At 36.3% G+C, this 25,727-nt stretch overlaps 1 protein-coding gene across 4 annotated transcripts in view; it reads left to right on the top strand.

Annotated features, from left to right (window-relative positions):
* Nucleotides 1-25,727, top strand: part of LOC127506738 (uncharacterized) — a 324,637-nt gene that overhangs the window by 230 nt on the left and 298,680 nt on the right. Inside the window, exon 2 of one of the 4 annotated variants that reach the window (XM_051883500.1) lies at nt 7,323-14,100. The exons of 2 other annotated variants lie outside the window; for them this stretch is intronic. The gene's annotated coding sequence lies outside the window, so the exon portion shown is untranslated. Of the gene's footprint in view, nt 1; nt 14,101-25,727 lie in introns of those variants that run through there. One more of the 4 variants, XR_007928113.1, reaches the window with a different exon arrangement.

Below are 25,727 nucleotides of genomic sequence, written 5' to 3'. Positions count from 1 at the left end.
ACATATTCAGCGCATGACAAATCCAACGAGACGTCACAGTAACGTAAAGCGCGTGCGAGCGTCATGCGTAGGCTACTCTATATGATAACATGACAGGTTCATTGAAAAGCGTCTAGCGCGTAACAGTAACTCCTACAGTTTGATTAGAGTCCTCCATGAGTTAAGTTATGCAAGTGTGCAGATGAGTAAGTTAAAACTTCTTTAAAACACAGTGATTGATTATTTTGCCAACATACTGATGTTGCTATAGCTATGCAGAGCCACTCCAATTTATAAAAGTAACATGGTAACCGTAATTTACTGCAGTTATTACTTCAGTAACTTGGTTTTAGTCATCAGCTGTCATTAAATGTTGAATTAAACTGGCAGACATATTCTGAAACCGTTATCTAATATTAATTTAGTAATAGTAGCAACAGTATACCTAATAACTGTTTTTGGGCAGTTAACATGGTAAATGTTTGTAAAGTCAAACTTCTTTTGAAATACGCAACATTTGCGTATTGCGTGTTTGGGCATTTTGTCAACACACTAAAGACTCCACGAAATCACTGTGAAATCTCTTTATTTCCATTCACAACCATCAATAGAGTGCACGCCCACTTTTTAAACCATAATTTTTTTTTCCATATAGGAACATAATAGGATTATAAATTATTATAGCCTATACATAAATTATTATTATTGTTATTATATAATATAAGAATAATATAAGAATAATTAATATATTATCTATAATATATTATTACATAGACATAGTAATAATGACTGCACATTATTTTTTATTATGTAGATTATATGATAATATTATTATTGTGTGTTGTTATTGTTAATAACAATAATTCATGATGACATTATTGTGATATTATTATTATTATACAGATATAATAATAATAAATAATTCATAATTAATATTTTGTCATTGTTTAATGCGGGCATGAACTACAAGGGTGTGCAGCATATAAAACCACAGATTTAAAGTTCATATAATATAATATAATAGTTTGAGAGATTATTTAATATCGTGAGATTAAGAGACATTTTCAGTGCTTCATGGGAGTGGGTTGTCACTGTAGAAATCTTTCATCTTGATTTTTCTTTTCTTTTTTTTTTTTGCTGCAGTTCTTGATTGGTTGATATTTCTCTTCAGGATTTATGGGTAATGTAGTTCTGCAGCAGGATTTGCGATGTTAAATACAGTTTTAAAAAATTAAGTTGAACTTGATGGCTTCAACAGATGCATATTTATATACTGATAACCTCTGAGCTCATGGAAGGTTTGTCTTTAAAGGTTTATAAGTTATTGTTAATAATAATAAAAAAAAAATAAAAAAAAAAAACCTTTATGGAGAAATTAATGGCATTTTTTTTTTTACTTCCAGTACTTTGGTTATGTGGGAAGTGGCTTTTATTTATTCATTCTGAAAGTTATTTATTGCTTTTGTCCATGGAACAATCTGTCAAGTGTGGTACACATGCGGCCTTCGGAAAATTGTTTCCCCTGACAAAGTACACAGCATCAAGAGTTAATTAACATCCTTTTAATAAGCATCATTTAATGTTTTAAAAGTGCAGCCAAAACATCAGGACTGGTTGCGGGGGTGGATGAAAGCTGCAGATCCACGGGATGTTGAGAAACTTTACCAGAACTAAATAAATGCTGAGTGACTGGGACTTTCCCAAACCTGCGCCGAACAGAATGTCCTGTTATTAACCATTTTTACCAGACCAGATCTTTAACCCCTAAACCACCTTCCAAATGCACTATTTTATACTACTGTTCAAAAGTTTGGGGTTAGTGAGATTTTTTTTTTTTTTTTTTTTTTGAAAGAAATTACTACTATTATTCAGCAAGGTTGCATTAAATTGATCAAAAGTGCCATTACATTTCTATTTCAAATAAAAGCTGCTCTTTCGAACTTTCTATTCATCAGAAACCATGAAAAAAATTCACAAAAATATTAGGCAGCACAGCTTGATAACAGTTTGATAATACTAAGACATGTTTCTTGGGCAGCAAATCAACATATTAGAATGATTTCTGAAGGATCATGTGACACTGAAGACTAGAGTAATGATTCCCTTTCTCTTTAAATAAAATCAATTATAATTAACATTTCTTAACATAGCATCTCAGCTAATGCTGTAAACTATATTCAGGAAACCTTTTCGTGAACATTTCTACAATATTAAAGGCTACAATTAACAACAGAGCCCAAACTATTAAATTCAGTTACTATTTATTTTTAAATATAATAATCAACACTCAAATAAATAATAATAAAAAAAAAGTAAATTGCACATAAGGCAGGTTTTGCATTAACTTTTAAATCTAATTATAAATTATTTTTAAATAATTTTTCTACTTCAATTCATTTTTGAAATATAATCATTTACACAGTTACTGTCATAACTTGTTTTCATGACAGATATCTTTAAACATATATTAAATATTTAAGACATTACTAACAGGTAAAGTAAATGAATATATAAGCTAATATAGTGCATATATTTAGTGAAATCCTCCCCTCTAGAGTTAATTTCTCTAATGAACTAATATGCTGTGGACACTAAATGACTTGCCTGAGGTAAAAGTAATGCTTCGTGAGATATTATTCTCAAGCTGTTTTATTGATGTCTTAACGGACACGCGCACACGGCAGCCATTGTAAGTCCACAAGACCGAAAGTGCATAGAAGTGTGCCATTTGGGACAGGGCCATAAACGTCTGTTCTTCTTCTTCTGCTCTTTTTCCTGTTGTGGTGGTTAGCAAACATAGTTGCATTACTGCACATGTCCCCTTCTGGATTGGATTGTGGATCACCTGTGACTGACTGTATTTTTCATCTGACCGAACCGTGTATGCACCGAACCGTGACGTTCTGTATGCACCGAACCGTGACGTCCGTACAGTGACAGTTCAGGAATATATTTCTATATATATATATATATATATATATCAAATCAAGTGGCATCTAAAAAAAAAAAGAAAAGAAAAAAATTATAGAACATCTCTCAGACATTTTCTTGGCATTTTTGTAATTAGGTTTAAGCAGCTGGTCTCAAGATTTTCCCAGACCTGCCCTGAACCTCAGAACTCTCAGCATGTCCTGTAGTTAACACTTGTATTCTAACCAAAAGCATGTGCGATGTGTTATGACTCACCCTACTCATTAACCAAGTAGTTTGGGTAGGAATTGTGCAGATCATCAACAGAACTGAAAGAAAAACCTAATTCATCTTCTTTAAAAATGGAATTAATCTGAAAACGTGTAGTTTATTGAGCAATGATCATGCAGTTACAGTACAGCTGACAGATGAAAGATAAGCTCAATAATGGGCTGTTAATGTAAGTCTTATTCCTGAAGACATAACAGATTTTAGCACACTACTGTTCAAATGTTTGGGTTCATTAATAAAGAAATTATACTTTTATTCAGCAAGAATGCATGAAATTGATCAAATGTGACAGTAAAGACATTTTAATGTTACAAAAGATTTGTTTCAAATTAATGCTTTTTAAAAAACTTTTTATTCATCAAAGAATCCTGAAAAAAAGAATCATGGTTTCCACAAAAATATGAAGCAGTGCAATGGTGATATTGATTATAGTAATAATAGTAAATGTTTCTTGAGCAGCAAATCATCATATTAGAATGATTTCTGAAGGATCATGTGATACTGAAGACTGGAGTAATGATGCTGAAAATTTAGCTTTGATCACAGGAATAAATTACATTTTAATATATATTCATATAGAAAACAGTTATTTTAAATTGTAATAATATTTCACATTTTTTCTGTTTTTACTGTATTTTTGATAACAATAATAAATAAATGCAGCCTTGGTGAGCATAAGACTTCTTTCAAAAAATTTTAAATCTTACTGACTTGATTGGTAGTGTATATGGTAGTCATGGAGTTGCTATGCATGTTTTTGACTTCTGGTGTACATAAATTCAAAAATGTCGGAGTGATTGAATTGTTCTGATTTCATAATGAAGAAAAAAAGCAAGGATGACACTCTTGAAGAGAAAACCTTTTTAAGTAGTTTGGCTCACTCTGTTATATGGAAGCTTGTTTTCTGTCACAGAATAAAAGAAAGTTTTTATCTCACAATTCTGACTTTTTTTTCTCACAATTACAACTCTATTTCTCAGAATTCTGACTTTATAACTTACATTTACTCACCCTCATGTTGTTTCAAACCTGTATGACTTTCTTTCTTTTGCGGAACATAAAAGAAGATATTTTGAAGAATGTTTGAAACAAAACTGTTTTGGTCAATACATATATCTAAATACCAATTCAGATGCAGCTTCTGAAAAAAAAAAATCATCCTAAAAGTTTATGTGTAATAAATTTTATGTTGAAATAAATAAAATATTTCTTTCTAAAGCTACATTTTGTAATGTCTATTTGATGCTTTTCACATTTAACACAATAATGACTTATTGACTATTGATTAATTTATCGGAATATCATGTAATTAATTAGAATAAAAATTTGAATCGCTTGACAGCCCTAATATTTAAAAACCTTTTGGGAAAATAGGTTTTCAAGTTGTGAACACATTAAGATATGTAAGGAAAATATTTTACTTTTTACTTCATGGTTACACCACATGACATTTTTAGAGTTATTTAATTTAATGTTTTGTTGATAGTATAAAAGTTTTTCAAAACCAAAATGAATACAAAGAGTACATTTGAGCAAACTTGGCAGATGTGCTGCAGACAAATTTTTTAAAAACAATTTCTCTTTTCTTTATCGCAGACCATCTTATTTGTCCTACTAATGTTTTGATTCATAAATTCATAAAATAACATATGGTAGACACATGATGCTTTCCAAATTTCAAAAATAGCCCCGTTCCCTGAACTTGTAATGGTCTTCCCGCAACAGAACAGAACGAGATAAAACTCAAGCCAACATTAATAAGATTCATTTCAAAACAAATAATCGCCATATCCGCCCAAGGTGAACGTGAACGCGCCATGCAGTGTCTGTTTTGTCTCAGCAAGGCGTTGAGGCGTTCATTGCTAATTAGTTCAAATCAAATAATTTCAGTATGGTGCTAGCAACGCCAAGGTCATGGGTTTAAGTCCCAGGAAATGCATATAGTGGCAAAAATGAACACAGTGTAAATTGCTTTGGATTAAAGTGCCTGCCAAATGTGTAAATGTAAATGAGGAATGGTGTGTGCGCTACCATGTTTGATAGAAATACAGCAGGGGGACCTTCAAATCACTGTATAAAACTGCACTTATATGCCTCATTTGCAGAAAACATTGAAGAGCTTATTTGGCTCTCTGCTACTTCTGGAACAGAAGAATCGTTGGGATGAGATCAGTCGCCAGCCTACTGTGGTTTATTGATATGGCACTGGTCAAGTTAAGACATCAGTGATACTTATGGAAGAATTCTGCTAAATTATTCTTGATAGTCTTGGGAGATATTTCTGAAGAACAGATCCAATCGTGTTTTTAACAGCTCTATTGTTTTTTGATTGTCAGCGAGACAATATTGATAAAAAGCAAATGAATAACAAACATGAGAGCCAAACCAATGGAAAAGAATGCATGAAATCACTGGGCCTCAACAAAAACACTTTATAAACACAAAAGGACAAGAAATACGCAATATTAGACTATGTTAATGGATACTGTCATACTCTTAAACCCGTCTGTTCTAACCAGCCTTTAGTATGTCTAACGCAACCATCACTAATGATAAAAAGAAGAAGAAAAGAAATTTGCAAGCATTTATTCAAATCATGATTTATTAATTCATAAATATAATTACACTTTTGGGGAGTCACACCAACATTTTACAACCTGAACTAACTTTGTCTTGTCATAAAAAAGTTAAACTATTAGACATTTTAGGAGACTTACTGACATTGACACACTCATGAGGGTCAGCAGAGGTCATCTCTGTGATATCACTTCCTGATTTCTTCTGCACATTTCTGCTTGTTGGTTGCACCACATGACTTTTATTGGCAGACACATGTTTTTCAAATGTCAGTAAGCAGTTTTCTAAGAAATAATAAAAAAAAATATGCCAAAGGTTTTCTTTTCAACAATTTTATTCTTTAATGGCTTTTTTCTTCATTAAGATTCAGAATAGTTGTAACACCATGACATTTGTTTTTATTTTTGTAATTTTTCTTATGTTTTTATTTTTTTTCTTACATTCTTGCCAAGTTTAACCCCCCCCCAAACAAAAATGAGTTCACTCAAAAATAAAAATTCTGTCATCATTTACTCGCCTTCATATTGTTCCAAAACTGTATGAAGTTCTTTCTTCTGTTGAATATAAAAGAAGATATTTTGAAGAATGTCTGTAATCAAACAGTTGATGGGCCCCATTGACTTCCATTGTATTTTTCCCCCATACTATGGAAGTCAATATATCTTCTTCAGAATATATCCTTTTGTGTTCAGCAGAAGGTTTGGAACAACATGAGGGTAAATGATGACAGGATTTTCATTTTTGGGTGAACTATCCCTTTAAGAACATGTTTATCACAGAATAAGCCATTGTATGTATAAATGACCTTTTTAATTATATCTTTGAAAAGATTTATCAATCCAGACCAAAAAATCTGCATTATTTATCTGACTTTTGTTTTAATGTAATCAATTTTGATCAGCTTAAAAACAAACACCTGCGAAATTGACATTTTGGAAACTGTAACTCAACTCTCAAATTATTTTATTTTGGCAGGGTTTATGCAGTGGTAACGTTGCAGTATTAGGTAAAGTCTTGGTCTATTTTATAGCCTCTGAGAATACTATATTTCCAAAAATGAACAATTTTATTATATATCAGTTGCTAAATGCTTTTTTTTTTTTTTTTTTTGGTCAGAGTGGGTCCTGGAGTATCATGTCTGTTTAGAATAATGTTCCTATTCCATGGGAAAAGTTCTCTTGTTTGTTGAATGCAGGAAGAACTCTCATTTGAACTTATTTCTTTGAACTAAAAATTCAACTTGAGCTTGACAAAGCTGTGTTTAATTTTCTTTCCCCTATCTGTGTTATAGTTACAAATATGATCATACCAGATGTGGCAGAAGAGTCATGCTTCACTTAAAACATTTCATAATTTTGACTCTCTGTGACGCCAAAATGCATAACTGCCAAAAGTTCACATCGGGGGAACAGTGCCTTTGAGAGTGTGTTTTGTTGCGGCCGGTGTGCTGCCAGCCGTATACTGCTGTGATTTAATTATTATTAATGGAATGTCTTGTAGGCCAAATATTTGTGATTTCTCTGACTGGCTTTTGTGTGCTTCTTACACGCTCTCATTTGTTATAGACAGACAGACACGCAGGGTCATCCCCCGAGGGTGTTGATCTGGGTCAGATCACTTATCGCTGATCTCTCCACGCCGCCTTTCCCAGCCTCGTTTCACTTCTGCTGCCTGTAAGTGACTGCGACTGGAGACTTTAAAATGGCATTATGTATAAATAAAACATTTTTATATTTTCTGAAGAATATCTTGAGTCACTTTTATGCATTTAGCAGATGCTTTTATCCAAAGCAACTTACATTGCATTCATGGTACACATTAAGGTCTTTTCGCACCACTGAGGAACTCAGTTATAGGAACTAGCCACCAGGGCGGTCCCCCGAGAGCTAAATTTTCCTCTAGAGCGATTTTCCTTGTTGCATTTGCACCGGCAGTAGAAACTCTGATGTGACGTAAGACGTCAGACAGTGATGTTATTTAACCGTGACATTTCTACATCATCAGTTCCGTGTGTCCACCAAAGCGTTTTTTCCCAAGGCTAGCGCATTTTCCCAATTGTTTTCAATGGGAGCGCCACATTCTTAAAACACCAGTCAAGTCAAGTCAAGTCACCTTTATTTATATAGCGCTTTTTACAATGTAGATTGTGTCAAAGCAGCTTTACATTGATAACTGGTACATTATTTGGCTGCACAGCAGCTCTTAAAAGAATAGTGTCAGTGCAGGTAGATCAAAGCACTGTTGAATATCAAATGTCAAGTCAAATGTCAAGTGTCCCCAACTAAGCAAGCCAAAGGTGACAGCGGCAAGGAACCCAAACTCCATCAGGTGACATCAGGTGGCAGACAAGTGGCAAATAGGTGTTTAAATGGAGAAAAAAACCTTGGGAGAAACCAGGCTTAGTCGGGGGGCCAGTTCTCCTCTGGCCAACAGTGCTTTGTTACGATTCAGGTAGCTATCATAAGTCCGACAGGATCGCAGCATTCAAAGTATTTATTCCAGTTCCATCCAATTGAGGATCGTATTCATCACGGCGGTATGGACAGTTGTTGAGGAACTGTGTCGTGGCTGTCGTGTTGATGAGGCCCTCACAGTGGATGATCTAGTTGACTCAATCTCTGCTGATACTTCAGGGCTGCGTTGTGGTCGTGTCAAGGCGCAGGTCCTTGGTCTCACCTGGATATGGCCCGGATCCGGTTGACTACGGTGAACCTCGGGATAACCAGAAAGACTAATATTAGCGTAGATGCCATTCTTCTTCTGATGTAACGAGTACATCAGGCATTATAGGAAGTGTTCCCGGTTCCGGCTGACCTAATTTATGCAGCCTAATAATCCTTTACCAGATTTGAAAATATATATTGGTAATGTGTTATGTGTATGCCAGGTTAAAGAAATGCGTTTTTAGTCTAGATTTAAACTGACAGAGTGTGTCTGCTTCCCGAACAATGCTAGGAAGATTGTTCCAGAGTTTAGGTGCCAAATAGGAGAAGGATCTACCACCTGCAGTTGATTTTGATATTCTAGGTATTATCAGCTGGCCTGAATTCTGAGATCGACATGAAGGACTATAATGAATTAGGAGCTCGCTCAGGTACTGGGGAGCTAAACCATTTAGTGCTTTGTAAGTAATTAGCAAGATTTTAAAATCTATACGATGTTTAACAGGAAGCCAATGCAGTGTTGACAGAACTGGGCTAATATGGTCATACTTCCTAGTTCTAGTAAGAACTCTAGCTGCTGCATTTTGTACGAGCTGTAGTTTATTTATCAGGCGAGCAGAACAACCACCCAGTAGAGCGTTACAGTAATCTAGCCTTGAGGTCATGAACGCATGAACTAACTGTTCTATATTTTTTATTGAGAGCATATGTCGTAGTTTAGATATATTTTTAAGATGGAAGAATGCGGTTTTACAGATGCTAGACCAGCAGTGTGAAGGTGCTGAGCGTCTATTTCACGTTGAGTGCTCTGTGTTTTTTACTGGTCGCCGAGTGTTGAAGAATGTTCAACTCTGAGCAAAACGCAGCGATCATCACTGTCAATTTTTACCTAGCCATCCAATAACAGTGGAAGTGGGGCAGGACAAATACCACACCAACCTACCGCTGCATCCTGCTTGTACAACAGCAACAGACGACAACAAGAAGCATAATAATGGAACAAAATAATTTAAAATAAGAGCCAGAGCAAATACTTTACATCGTATTGACATTTTTATATAGAAACAATTCAGAAACAAACTATCTTTGAAATGAGATACTAGTAACACTTCTGCGGATATTCTGTATCATAGCAATCAAAGCGTCCCAACTGAAAAAAACACTGCGCTGCTGACGCACTCTCAAGAGCCCATATCTAGGCGTTATAAGCTGGCTAAAAATGCTTTGGTTGAGAAGTGCCTGTACTTCGGCCTCGGTCTATCTATCGTTGTTTTCGTGTAGTTAGTTTGTGGAGTAAGTATTTGTAAACTGTGTGTTTACACAGCTTTTTAAAAATGTCAGTGTCAGTGTTTCGCATGCGTTCGGCCAATCAACATACACTTAAGTCATTGGTAGTTCCTATTGTGCTGGGTTAGACCCTACTCTGAAGTATAGGAGCTAATTTAGTTCCCCCAACAGGTGTTCCTGTAACTAAAATCGTTCCCATTTCCTGTGAGAGCACTTCTGCCAATAGTTAAAGAAACTATGAAAATGTTCCTCCGGTGCAAAAGCCCTTATTTTTATCAGTTCTTGCTTTTCATGGGAATCGAAACCATAGCGTTGCTTGCTAGCTCCGTCATTTCCCAGTCGAAAAAGAAACGGAAGAGTGGAACAGGGCGCCCAGGGAGCGATTGGGGGTTAAGTGCCTTGCTCAAGGGCACCACAGTTTGGATAATGAGAGTGGAAGAGAGCACTGTTCATTCACTTCCCCAACCTACATTTCCTGCCGGTACTGAGACTCAAACCCACAACCTTCAGGTTACAAGTTCGACTCTCTAACCATTAGGCCACAACTGCCCCCTTTAAAGGGCTAGTTCACCCAGAAATGAAAATTCTGTCATCATTTACTCACCTGAAAACCATTGGGCTCCAAAACAACACTGGTCCCTTTGACTTTCATTATATATTCAATACACTAAGACGTTTCTTCTTTTGTGTTCTGCAGAAGTCATACAATTTTGGAATGACATGAGGGGTAAGCAAATGATTCAGATTTTTCATTTTTGGGTGAACTATACCTTTAAAGAGCAGTCTTTATGAAGGTATGAGTTCTTAAATATTGTCAGGACATATATTGGCATGAAATCTCTATTAAATATACATTTTTCCCATCGATATTTAGCAAAACAAGTAGATGTGCCGATACTGGCAGCTTTCTCTTTGGGTTGTAGTCGTTCCTTGTACCAACATGATAAAGTCGGCGATAACCGAAATGTGTGTTCTGCTCTTGACAGTATTGATAAGGGCTGTTGAAAGAAAAAAAGACAGAAAAAGTGTGAATTTTATGCATAAGCCGAGCCAAAACGATGTTCCACTTGGGAGTCCTGACCTCATTTTTCTCAGTCTGGCTATATTTTGTCAAATTGAGCTCATGAACAGCTGCCAGACACGTCTCATGTTTCTCATCATGTGTGAAGGCTTCTCCTCTTTCAATGAACTATATCTCTAGCTACAAAAAACGTTCGGAATCTCAGAAAGCTGTAAATTAATGTAAACAGCTTCATTGGCAGCAGAGATGGCACATCTTGTTGTTTCTCAAGGAAATTTATGAGATTTCCACCAAAAGGGGGAAATTTATGCCATTTTATTTTTGTAGAGTTTTGCCAGAATCTACCGTAGGAGTCGAAGCTTTTGTCCCATGACCTAAAATAACTTTGATGCTAAATCTGATTTATGTCTTCTATTTGTACTGGAAGTATATTAATATGTCATAAAAAGGACATAAAAAGTAACAGTTTTGAAGGAAGTCTTTGCATCCACTTCTATGGAATAAGCGGAAACACAGCTTATCCCTTGGAACACTGTTTAATTTGTCTTTAATAGACTCCATACCGGTTGCTAACTTGCAAACGCACTCTCCAGTGCCCTTGGGCGAAGTCCAAGTATGAAATCTAATCTAATCTATCTTCATGGAACCACCATGGCCTGTCAATTCATTTACCCCGAGCATAATGCACCTCAAGGTGTGTCATGAAGAGGATTATGTCTTATGCAAGGCTATAAATCATATGTTATACTGTCAGTTGACTAAGAACTGTATTTTTGTTCTTTTTGTATGACTGATTATGCAGTTTCTTGGCTCAAAACTTTAGAAGTCCAATCAGGTCTAATTAGTATGTATACTTATGTAAGAGAGCAAAGGAACCTGAGCCAGAAGTCTAATCTGGGAAGACAGTTGGCTTGCCTGTCCTGAAGCGTCAATAATCCCTCAAGCAATCAAGCCTAAACAAAAAGATTACTTGTACTTTATTATACTGATGTGCAGCCCGCTATTAAGATCGGTCAAAAAATGAAAATCTGTCAACCCTCATGTCATTCAAAACCCCTTTTCTTTCATCTACAAATCACAAAAGAAAACAATTGGAATAATGTACTGAAAATCTTCCTTTGCACTGTATTCCTCCAATCTCATTTGGGGTATCTAAATATGCACATATTCTAATTTGATGCACTGTGATGTATGTTATATTGCACACAAGTCGTATGGACTACTTTTATGATGTTTTTTTGTTATTTTTGGAGATGAGAGCCATGATCCCAGCTAACAATGAATGTTCTGCCAAGGTTCTCTCAAAATTATGAACAGACCTTCTTCCATTAATGTTATAAGAATGTTTGTTCAGAGTTATCTTGTGTTTAAGAATGTTCTTAAAACATTAGCACAAAAATATTATTTATTTATACACCATTCATGGAAGGTTTTTCTGAAACGTTTTAGTTGGATGTTCGTCTAACATTTTTTAAATGTTACTACTTGTTTTAGAATGTTCAAAACATTTAAAAGTAACATTTCCAAAATGTTTGCAAAGCTATAAAGTGGAGTGTTTCTTTAACGTTCGCATAACCAAGAATTTTTTTATTTTTTTTAAATGGACGTTTTGAATGATCAGAGAACATTCAGAAATAATGTTTTCATAACTTAAAATGAACGTTAGCAAAACATTCATAGAACATATTTGTGATCACCATTCACTGTCATTGTATGGAAAAGAGTAATGTGAAAATTTAGCGAAATTCTCTTTTTTGTGTTTTAAGAAAGTCAAAAAAGTAATACGGTATGAAGGTGAGGGTGAATGGAGAAAAAGTGTAGTTTACGGCACTTCTCATTCATTTATGGTATCCGCAAACTGTGAACTGTCGCACAACTGACGTCAAGGTTGTAATGTGATTGGCTATCAAGGCACATGTGATCCAAGTTGGCCGTTATGCTTTCTCCAATGGTAGAGCCACTGACCCTCGTATCTCCCAATAATAAGACCATCTCTATTTATACCGGTATGTGTATTTCACAGTGTTGCTAAAAGATAAACATTACTTTATAATTGGTGATATATTTTGCTAATAAAACTATTGTGCCAGAAGAATAGCATGAATAGTGTCCAGTCTCTCTGTATCATCTCAGTGAGCTTTTATTATGTTTAAACTGATTTTAGCATTTTCCGATGTTCCGATGTGTGGATGAGAAACTTCAGGAAAGGCTTGAAAACACTAATTTGCCCCTGCTGGCAAATACCATAACTACACCATCAGATGGCACATTCACAGACCCCACACAGTTCAATGACATTCTGATGCATACTTCTCACAAAATTGGAAAGTATTTTCTCAGTCTGGCAAATTCTAATCTGATTGGCTGACTTTACGCATCTTCTGGGAGTAAGGGCACACAATGTTTATCAGTCTGCCTGGAAACAGTCGTGTTTATGATGTTGATACAACAAGAACCTTTGAGGATGAATAATCATTGGACTTGCCATCACATCTTTAAAGATAGATTTGAGGCAAACAAGTAAACTAGATTAGCTCACCACTAAATAAACAACCAAAAAGAACTGTGTTTGGTTGCCACAGTTGGTTTTGGGGTTACTTTGTGCTTCTGTCATAAATTACGCAGGAAGGTACGCAGAAAAGCTGATCATTTAACACACTGGTACATTTCAAAAAGAAATATTGTGGAGCAGCAGATGCCAGGGTGGACAATCAGACCGCCAAGTATTTTGGCCAAAGGATTTTTAATTTGTGCTGGTATGTCCACACTTCAGAATTATAGCTATTGCTCATCGACAGGGCAAAGGATTGGTTAATGGGAAAAATCTGCCAAGTAGAGGATCTCAGTGGTTGTTATAAAAAAAATCAATCAATCTCATCTTAATTTTTCCATCATGGATTGTCACAAATCAATTTCATTATTCTCTACACAGCACAAAACAAAAACTAAAATGTTACTGAACACACTCAATTATTAAAAAAAAAAGAAAATATATACAAATATTTACAAATCAAATTAAAACAATGTCATGCCTTGAAGCATTTATCAATAAGTAGAGTTTGCTTCAAGTTTCATGTTATTGTTCAAGTAAACAAACTGTCAGAAACAAAGAAATAAATGATTAGTGTTTTTCTTTGTTTCTTGTCAATATTGTATTCTTGTCAATTGGTTATTTATATTAGGGATAATGGTTTAAATTATTTAAATCATTTCATTGCTCGTGTTCTCATATGAGGAAAATTATCGCTGAACGAATCCGAATGAATGATTCGAGTCATGATGAATCAAATGACCCGCCAGTTCACCTGGACGCAGTAATGAACACGTTCTGCTTAACTCCACCGACGGAGTATGTGTGCAGGTTATACTGAGGTAATTTTATTTTTCATACATTATTCACCCATATTCTTTTCAAATAAGATACGTTAAGTGCTGAGCGCATGCGTGTGTTTAACGACGTCGCGGGCGTTTTAGCAGTAAAAAGAAAAGGCTATTTGCTGTTCGTTGATAAACGCTATTTATCTTTCAGTTGTTGAAAAGGGTGTCACGCTTAGGCTTAAAAAGAACCGGGATTAAAAACATTTATCTTCTAACTAATCACATATTTGCACTCGAGGGTAACGTAGATGCTATTTACACAAAATGTACAGTAACTAGGCCAAGGCCTAACGTAGTGGCTGTTTGAACCAAGTATAAATTTCAACAAACAACCTTCATTGTTTACACTGACAGTAAATAGTGATAGATGCCTTAAGATAAACTGTAAATAGAAGTGACATACTATTTGTATTTGTAAAGGTATTTGGTCTGAATTATTGTGGGCTGAGTTTAAAACACTGAAAATACACTGCCTTAATATTAATAATGTATTAGACAGTGGCAGGTTCACTCCAGCTCACTCAATATGCAATCAAATAATAACTTAAATAAAGTTGCTCAAATACCTTTGCTAGTACTGGATTTACTCAACAATTTAGGTCGTACTTCACATTTTAGATCTGTAGTAGTTGCCGTGGTTGTAGAAAGCTGTTTCTAACTAGGTCTAAGTGGAAGGGTATTAAGCTGTTTGGAGGCCACATGTTAAAGAGGTAGCATCAACACCTGGGGGTGTTTGTGGGAAACGTAGCAGACAGTTCTGTAAGCGGTTACATACGTAGATGCTTGAAGTTGGACCAGGAATTAAAGTTTTCTCCTCTCATGTCACTCCACACCCCACGAAAGGCCACTTTCAGTCCTTCTTGATGAAAATGTCCCAGTTTTTCCCTCTTATGTGATGTCATCACAAGAGGTTTGCTTTTGCACATACTCTACCGGTCAAAAAGCCTCTTACGCTCACCAAGGCTGCATTTATTTGATCAAAAATACAGTGAAAACAGTAATATTTTTATATATTATTACAATTTAAACTGTGTTTTTTAAATTAAATATATTTTAAAAAGTAATTTATTCCTGTGATGCAAAGCAGAATTTCCAGCAGCCATTACTGCAGTCTTCAGTGTCACAAGATCCTTATGATATGCTGTAGTGCTCAATTGACCCTTCTCGAAGACCTGCCCCCCTTAGTTACTGCTGCTATGTCTGACAAGCCATGGCGCTCTCACACCACACATCATGTTCTCACGAAGTGAAAAATACATTGCGGAGCAAAAGAGGACACTGACAACTCGCCGTCAGCTTCCAAATTGTAATTTTTTTTTAAGAAATTCAAACAATAAATACTGTTTTGGGGCTTTTTAATGTGTTGTGACAGATCGCTGTAGCACCTCAGTTCAAGCGGCACATGAACGATCATCTCTTCCTAGTTATAGCACAAAATAAACATGAATGGACATCAGAAGGTATGTTGTTTCAACTGCAGAAAGATGTTAAAACACCATGGTTTGTTTGTCAGACAAAATGGCGGATTCAGAATTGTGATTGGTCAGATCGCCTGTCAGTCAAACTCCCGGGAAAAGGGTGAATTACTATTGGTGCTCAATTATCAGTAATGTTTCTTATTATTAACAATGTCGAACACAGTTTTTGCTGCTTAATATTTTTTGGAAATCATAATACATTTTTTTTTTTTTCAGATTCTTTGAATTTTTGATTCTTTTGAGATTCAAAAGAACATTTTTTGGAATGGAAATCTTTTGTAACATAAAATAATTACTTTTAAAGAATATATATATTAGGGATGCACCTATACCATTATTTCCAGAATGAGTCCGAGACCGATACTTTTATTTTTAGTACTTGCCGATACAGAGTACCGATACCTGAATTTTCATTGCATTTTTAATATTTAAAAATATTGGGCAGACAAACTAAAAGAATATGAATCAAATTAGTTGGCTTAGCAAATACATTGCACAGCATAAATGAGTACACCCCCTCTGAACAAATACAATTTGTTCAGTAAGATGTATTTTCTTTATGATCACTAATACAATTCATGGAAAGATGGCAAAACTAAAATGTATTAAACATATACATAATAAAAACTGAGAAATATATGTCATTAATAGCCATAAAATAAGTAAAATAAGACGGTTGGGGGGACAATCCAACCGTCTCCATTGACTTTGTATTGCGTGAGGCTGCCTCCTTGTCATTTCTGACTTAGAACAAAAAACAGAACAATGCCTTAAAGCTGCTGTGTGACAAGGTGTACAGCAAACAAGCTAAAGAACCTATAACCCTAGGAGACAAAAGTGGATACAGGCAATAAGACATGACGCATCAGCAGGAAGAATGGGTAAATTTTGGGATCCTGACACTCAGTATGCCTCAGTAAGCCTATGTGTGCAGTAAACATTTTGTCACTGTTAAGTCGAATATCCAAATGTCAGTTTAATATATTGTATTTCTTGTCGCTGATTACGTTACCCTCCAGTGGGCGTAGTTCTCATAGTGATATGACATGTCGCACTCTGTCTCAATCGCCTGTATCCACTTTTTAGTCCTTAAATGCTCGTTTTTTGGGTCGACAGCTTATAAAAACTTTTGGGTTTTTATTTCTGGTTTTTTTTTAGCTTGTTTTCTGTACACCTTGTCACATAGCAGCTTTTAGACATTGTTCTGTTTTTTGTTATAAGTCATAAATGACAAGGAGGCAGCCTCACGCAAGTCCATGGAGACGGTTGGATTGTTTTCCCCCCCGGTGGGCACGGTTTTCAGATTATGACGCTGTTGTCAGCATTAAGTCTGAGAATGATTCAGTGGGCTATATAACACTTTTAATTGTCAAGAAATTACTTCTCTTTAAATGTTTTGGTTCAACATACTTACAGTGGGTATGGAAAGTATTCAGACCCCCTTAAATTTTTCACTCTTTGTTATATTGCAGCCATTTGCTAAAATCATTTAAGTTCATTTTTTTTCCTCATTAATGTACACACAGCACCCCATATTGACAGAAAAACACAGAATTGTTGACATTTTTGCAGATTTATTAAAAAAGAAAAACTGAAATATCACATGGTCCTAAGTATTCAGACACTTTGCTGTGACACTCATATATTTAACTCAGGTGCTGTCCATTTCTTCTGATCATCCTTGAGATGGTTCTACACCTTCATTTGAGTCCACCTGTGTTTGATTATACTGATTGGACTTGATTAGGAAAGCCACACACCTGTCTATATAAGACCTTACAGCTCACAGTGCATGTCAGAGCAAATGAGAATCATGAGGTCAAAGGAACTGCCTGAAGAGCTCAGAGACAGAATTGTGGCAAGGCACAGATCTGGCCAAGGTTACAAAAAAAATTTCTGCTGCACTTAAGGTTCCTAAAAGCACAGTGGCCTCCATAATCCTTAAATGGAAGACGTTTGGGACGACCAGAACCCTTCCTAGAGCTGGCCGTCTGGCCAAACTGAGCTATCGGGGGAGAAGAGCCTTGGTGAGAGAGGTAAAGAAGAACCCAAAGATCACTGTGGCTGAGCTCCAGAGATGCAGTCGGGAGATGGGAGAAAGTTGTAGAAAGTCAACCATCACTGCAGCCCTCCACCAGTCGGGGCTTTATGGCAGAGTGGCCCGACGGAAGCCTCTCCTCAGTGCAAGACACATGAAAGCCCCCATGGAAGGACTCCAAGATGGTGAGAAATAAGATTCTCTGGTCTGATGAGACCAAGATAGAACTTTTTGGCCTTAATTCTAAGCGGTATGTGTACAGAAAACCAGGCACTGCTCATCACCTGTCCAATACAGTCCCAACAGTGAAGCATGGTGGTGGCAGCATCATGCTGTGGGGGTGTTTTTCAGCTGCAGGGACAGGACGACTGGTTGCAATCGAGGGAAAGATGAATGCGGCCAAGTACAGGGATATCCTGGACGAAAACCTTCTCCAGAGTGCTCAGGACCTCAGACTGGGCCAAAGGTTTACCTTCCAACAAGACAATGACCCTAAGCACACAGCTAAAATAACGAAGGAGTGGCTTCACAACAACTCCGTGACTGTTCTTGAATGGCCCAGCCAGAGCCCTGACTTAAACCCAATTGAGCATCTCTGGAGAGACCTAAAAATGGCTGTCCACCAACGTTTACCATCCAACCTGACAGAACTGGAGAGGATCTGCAAGGAGGAATGGCAGAGGATCCCCAAATCCAGGTGCGAAAAACTTGTTGCATCTTTCCCAAAAAGACTCATGGCTGTATTAGATCAAAAGGGTGCTTCTACTAAATACTGAGCAAAGGGTCTGAATACTTAGGACCATGTGATATTTCAGTTTTTCTTTTTTAATAAATCTGCAAAAATGTCAACAATTCTGTGTTTTTCTGTCAATATGGGGTGCTGTGTGTACATTAATGAGGAAAAAAAATGAACTTAAATGATTTTAGCAAATGGCTGCAATATAACAAAGAGTGAAAAATTTAAGGGGGTCTGAATACTTTCCGTACTCACTGTACCTGTTGATCAAACATTGCCTTAAACTTACACCAGAAAATTTTTATTTCATTTTATTTAGTAACTTTCAGGAGGGTGTACTCATTTTTGCTACACAACATTTTATCGCCTTGATAAGAAAATCTTATTTTCCTGAATAATTTTGACATGCTTCTTTGGTAATTGATTAAGCAGACTTGCTGGAACATTATATCTTTAAAGGACCCTAACATGTCTTCTAAGTAATTGAGTAATTGCTGACTTTCAGAAGTTTCAGAGGGGGTGTACTCATTTATGCTGTGCACTGTATGCATTTCCTTCAGTTATTTTCATGCCTAATTATGCCTGTTTAAATGTATTTTAGGAGTTACTGTCACTGTTCATATTATTGCTCTATCATATTTTACCTTTGATGTAATAGCACAGTGAATATTTAGAGCTGCTCCAGCAGGGCTCAACCAGTCAAGAGCATTGAGTGATTTTCTCTTTGACTTTTGTTGATAGCTTAACATTGAGGGCAAAAACAGCAGCAGGTTTATTAGGCAGCTGCACATATCCAACATACTGTTTCACACTAGGGAAGTGACGGTGAGAAAATTTTCCCACCGGTTAATCGACATGTCACCGGGGGGCAGGCCTCCATCTCTTTAAAAAAAAAAAAAAAATTGCTTATGAATAAAATAACAAATAGGCTAACTTACACAACGTTTATATAAAAAACTGAAAATCAAACCGTTAACACCGACTACCCTAGCAAGCCTATTTCACATGTGTTTTCTTTCTCAGCTGTTTACATAACAGACTGTGTTTCACAAGGATACTTTCCTTGGGCATTTTGACATAATTTGGTGTGAATTTGTCAGTTCAAGCGCAAGAAGACTTTAAAGAGAACTCGATTTAATAGACTATTCGTGTGCTGTCTGAGAGGCAGCTTTCTGGGCGCATGCTTCGGATGTTTGCGCACAGAAAAATTCTTGAAAACGTTATGTGATTACTGTACCGCCTTCCTAATGTAGGGAACCACTCATACATAAATCATGTAACAGTTCATGTTTTTACTTGCACATATGATTTAATTTTAATTCAGATGATGCATGTTTGCTGAGTGCATCCCTAAAAAAAAAAAAAAAAAAAAAAAAAAAAATATATATATATATATATATATATATATATATATATATATATATATAATATATACAGGTGCTGGTCATATAATTAGAATATCATCAAAAAGTTCATTTTTTTATTATAAATTATTTTTAAAAATGAAACTTTCATATATTCTAGATTCCCTACATGTAAAGTAAAACATTTCAAAAGTTTTTTTTTTAAATTTTGATGATTAGAGCGTACAGCTCATGAAAGTCCAAAATCCAGTATTTCAAAATATTAGAATATTTCCTAAGATCAATCAAAAAATGGATTTGCAAAACAGAAAAGTTCAAGTTCTTTAAAGTATGTTCTTTTGTGCACTCAATACTTGATCGGCAGGACATATTACAGCAAATGACTTGCTCCTAGCACAAATTACTGCATCAGTGAAGTGTGGCATGGAAGTGATCAGCCTGTGGCACTGCTGAGGCACTATTGAGCCTTCAGATCATCTGTATATTGTTGGATCGACTGTTTCTCATCTTTCTCTTGAAAATATCCCATAGATTCAGGTCAGGCATATTGGCTGGCCAATAAAGCACAGTAATATCATGCTCAGCAAACCACTTGGAAGTGGTTTTTGCACTGTGTGCAGGTGCTAAAGTCCTGCTGGAAAAGGAAATCAGCATCTCCATAAAGCTTGTCAGCAGATGGAAACATAAAGTGCTCCAAAATCTCCTGGAAGATGGCTGCATTGACTTTGCACTTGATAAAACACAATGGACCAACACCAGCAGACGTCACGGCCCCCCCAAATCATTATTGACTTCAGAAACTTCACACTAGACTTCAAGCAGCTTGGATTCTGTGCCTCTTCAGTCTTCCTTCAGACTCTGGGACCATGATTTCAACATGAAATGCAAAATTTACTTTTATCTGAAAAGAGGACTTTTGACCACTGTTCACTGTCCAGTTCTTTTTCTCCTTAGCCCAGGTAAGATGCTTCTGACGTTGTCTCTGGTTCAGAAGTGGCTTGGTAGTCCTTTTCCTGAAGATGTCTGAGTGTGGTGACTCTTGATGCGCTGACTCCGGCTTCATTCTACTCATTGTGAAGCTCTCCCAAGTGTTTGAATTGGCTTTACTTGACAGTATTCTCAAGCTTGCGGTCATCCCTGTTGCTTGTGCACCTTTGCCTACCCAATTTCTTCCTTCCAGTCAACTTTGCATTTAATATGCTTTGATATACACTCTGTAAACAGCCACCCCATTCAGTAATGACCTTCTGTGACTTACTCTCTTTGTGGAGGGTGTCAATGATTGTCTCCTGGACCATTGCCAAGTCAGCAGTCTTCCCCATTAGTGTGGTTTCAAAGAACAAAAGATACCCGGAATTTATACTGTAGGGATGGTCATTTAATGAAACTCAAATGTAAATATTCTAATATTTTGAGATACTGGATTTTGGACTTTCATGAGCTGTACGCTCTAATCAACAAATTTAAAAAAAAAACTTTTGAAATGTTTTACTTTACATGTAGGGAATCTAGAATATATGAAAGTTTCATTTTTTTTAAATAATTTACAATAAAAAAATGAACTTTTTCACGATATTCTAATTATATGACCAGCACCTGTATATATATAAATAACACAAAAATATTAAGCAGCAAAATTTATATTAATAAGAAATTGTTGTTTCTTGAACATCAAATCAGCACATAATTATTATTTTTAAAGGATCGTGTGACACTGAAGACTGGAGTACTGATGCTGAAAATTCAGCTTTTCATCACTGGAATAAATTACATTTTAAAATATATTAACTAAACAACTGATTTTAAATTGTAATAATATTTCAAAATACTACTGTTCTTAATGTATTTTTGAAATTTGAAACATTTTCTATTTCTAAAAAATCTGAATTATTCCAAACTTTTGAACCGACTTGTGTATGTGTTACGAAAAAAGCATATGGCCTTCTTGCAGGGTTGGAAAGTCCCTTGATATTGAGCATTTTTTCTCTCAAAGGGATGTTTTTTTGTAAAGCAAAATATTTACAAGAGAGAATTTTTCGAGCATGCAGATTGTTTCTGTAAAGGAAAGAGTTCTCTCATTGTGATTCCCATTGCTGCAGATTGTCTTTTCATTTAAAGTGCCGAATCCCAATTTCATATCCTGCACATCCATTTCCAAATAGGAATAGATACTTCCAAACTATGTAATGTGACCTGATTGTGGACCTCGATAAAGAGTGAATTTGTCTTCATACTGCATTCTGTCATGAACAAATTTGCAAAATATGCGAGCTTCATGCATGGTTTGTGTCTTGCAATCTCTATATGAATGTACAGATGGTGATCAGTGATCTAAAAGTTCAATGTTCTTGTTTGACCTAGTTTGATGTCATTATGTTTTTGTGCTCTGGACGTTGTGTTCTCTTGGTGGGATGACGAAAGAGCCCCGTCTGTGAGACTAAAACTCTGTCAGCTCAACTTCAGGGAGAGAATATTGAAAGCAGCTACAGCATTCCGCCTGCTTCTTGGCATATCCGCTAATGTGTGCTGATGCAAGACAGGCATTTAAAGGATTCTTTTAGCCAAGGGAACATTATGTGATAAATACACAGATGCACTGCTTACAAACATTCTATATGTGAAATTAGGGCTGTCAATGTAACGTTATAATTTAGTGCAGTTAACCCTCTGGTGTTTGGTCATTTTAGACTGAAAAAAAAATGTTTTGAAATTTTAAAAATCGCTACTTTATTAGAATGGTACAAACTCGATTACTTATATGGCAGTCCACAAAACTTTTATGTTACCACAAAAAGCTAAATCAGGGGTGTCAAACTCATTTTAGGTTGAGCGCTGAATAGGAAAAAATGTAACTATGCGTGGGCCGAATTACCTTTTTTAAACCTTTAGTGCGCTGACAGTTACATTAATATTAACCAAACAAACTACAATTTAATTTGCAAGAAAACTAGAAAAAGACACTGCTCTTTGAAAATGGCATTTGTTTTTACAGCGAAAAGGCTTTATTACATTTTTTAAAAAAAATGTTCCCTTTCGAAAGGGAACTCGCACTGCGTCTAGCGCTATGGGAGAACCAGAGTCTGAAACGCTATCAAATCACGGCAATCGTATTGGCCGGCGACAGCCTATGACGTCACTACTAGTGCGACCTGAACGCACATAAGGGGCGCCTAGAGAACAAGGCGACCTCTTTTCGTCTTCAGGGACTGTTTTGTCTAAATGCTGTCCAAAACGCTGTTTTAAGAATGGCTTTTTTAAGCAGACATTTCAGGCGGTGTGTACATCGGTGTCTTAGATATTTGATGCTTGATGACACTCATGACTTGTGCGTTCTTTGTTAGAGCATGCATGTTCAGTACTTGAGAGTTCTTTACATGTATTTGTGAGAGCTTTCCCGCTGAGGAAGCTCCACTCTCGTTTGTCTCTCTTCCTCTGGGAAGAGGGACAATCTTTTGTGCTCGATGCGCACAGAAGAAGTTTGGCTGAAGTGTTTGTCCGTGTTTATTTCGTATGCTTCAGCGGATGACGAGAGTGTTGTGCTATTTGAGGATGCTTTGTCTTTTGCATCCTCAATATCGGCAGTCTGTGCTCTTTTACGTTCAAGTGATGTGTGGATTGGTTTAAGTTTCTGACACTTAATCACACACATTACTTGTGCGTTGTTTGTTTGGGCGAGGAGCGCGCGCGTTCGTTTTTTGAGGAAACTGTTTGCTCGCGCTGTGTGTGTTTCCCATGGCAACCCCAGTTGCGTGTTGTTTATCTGCACCCGCGTATATGAGCCTTCCTTTCCCTTTTGATCTCCGCTTTGAGATCGACAGGGAAGAATCTGTTTTTGTTCCGCATCTGTTCACATCAGCATGTAATTTTTGCAGATTTTGAAAGCGGCACGGGCACGGGCACTTTTTATATCGGGCCTGAGGCTGGGTCGATGTTGAGTTTGTTCCATCATTAGGAACCCTTCTGTTGTTCCGCATCAGGCTTGGTAGTGAGTGCATCCTTTCAATCTGCATGAGTATGGCAGGCCTCATTTACATTAAGTCCTCCGCTCTTTGTAGCCACAGGTTGAGTTTTGTAGGTCGCCTCACTTTCGTGACAACGGTTTATTTTAGCGACCTCAGCTCCCTATAGAAAGGATTAAAAGAGGCATTTATTCATCTCAGGCGTTTATTTACATTCATCTCAGGCATTTATTTATTTATTTACATCAGGCCGGAGGCTGGACCGATGATGTGTTTTTTTTCCATCATTTGGAACACTTCTGTGGCCGGCACAGAGCTTGTTGGTCAGCGCATCCTTTCAGACTGCAGAGTATGGCAAGCCACTTTTACATTTAGGCCTCTGCTCTTTAGGGTCTTACGTATTGGGGCGTTTAACTGGGGCCCTGGAGCTCTCTTGATTAGGGAAGGTTATCGTGATACCCTTACTATGTCCCTTCTCTCTTTGTGAGGTGTTTATATAGTGGGTAACATTTAGAATGAAATATCACCTGTAGTGAATGGCATGGCCTCCTCTCTTTTTGAGAGTCGGTTTTCTAGGCCTCCGCTCATCTGAGCTCCAGATAGTCGATATGTCAGGTGCTCAGGCTTTTGGGGCCGCCCTGATAATACTTCTGGTTAAGTGAGTTGGCTTCCTCTCATTGAAGAGTCATTTTGCTGAAGCGAAAGAGAAAGAAAATGCCATCGAAACTTTTCTGAAGACAGTCAGTTCCCTTCAGAGATACATTCATATTAGATGTGCCGATATTCGGTAATGTGATATATCACGATAATGAGTATGCATGATATTGATATCGTGGGCACTTAAACAATACCTTGAATTATTATTTATTATGAATTATCCAATTTTTTATAATACATTTTAAGAATACTTTCCTCATCAACCGCATAAAATGCACAAAACCGCTGTATTCTGCGTCAAAGGGACACGCGCTAAGATGTTAACAAGCCCAACGTGCATGAGAAGCGCATGGCGGAACGAGTGAAGGAGACGCGCTGAATGAAAGTGCGCGTTCACTCTCTGACAGCAGATTGCGCTAATTGAACAGCAGAAATGCTGTGGTTACCCTGGAAACCCGTAAACAAACCAGCTCTGCTACTGAACAGTATTTAAAATGCTTCAAACAGCCATTCAGTTTTTTGTATTAGTAATGTTGTTCATCACAGTACCAAATACTTAATACTTGAAGACTTAATAGGCTATTTATTTTCAAACTTAAACATTTTTATATTTTAATCTGGACTACAGCATGCCCTATAATGATTTAAAATGTTCTGATTATTTGTTATAGTTCAGTAACAGTAAGTGATATAAGGCTTCATTTGTTGACATGTTGATTCATTATTACCAAACTGACAATGAAAAATACTTATAAAGCATTTATTAATCTTTGTTAATGTCATTAACATTACTAAATCAAAGGTTGTAATTATTGTTTAATGGACCTAAGCTAAAACTAACAATGATCAGTTGTATTTTTTTTAACTAACATTAACAAAAAATAATACCTTCTGTAACAAATGTAGCTATTGCTTATTCTTAGTTAATGTGTTAATATTAAATAATGAGACCTTATTGTAAAGTGTTGCCTGTTGTTCTGTATTATTCTTTTGCACTTTCATCTGTTTGAAACATTTTACTTCATAATTTTTTTGTGTACTGCGTTATTATATTTAAATGTTAAGTTCTTTTTGTTATAAGAAAGAGTTCTTAAACCTATTACACTATGACAACACTTTTTTTTGCAACTTATTTCAATATCGTGATAATACCGTATACCGTGATAAAAGCTTCAGCAATTATCGCAACAATAAAATTTGATACTGTCACATGCCTAATTCATATTCATCTGTGTTCTCCTCTTTGCGTCCGTATTCAGTGTGTGCCTGTTTTAATGTCCTGTTTACAGACAGGATGTAAACTTCGTAAAATTTCCACACAAATTACAGTCTGGGAAATGATTGCAAAGCAGTTTGTTTGCAAGTCCAGAATAAAGATTGGCCAAAATA

The sequence above is a fragment of the Ctenopharyngodon idella genome, chromosome 24 (genome assembly GCF_019924925.1).
Source record: "Ctenopharyngodon idella isolate HZGC_01 chromosome 24, HZGC01, whole genome shotgun sequence".
In the NCBI taxonomy this organism is placed as follows: Eukaryota; Metazoa; Chordata; class Actinopteri; order Cypriniformes; family Xenocyprididae; genus Ctenopharyngodon; species Ctenopharyngodon idella.
This window is presented reverse-complemented; position numbering and strand designations above follow the sequence as displayed.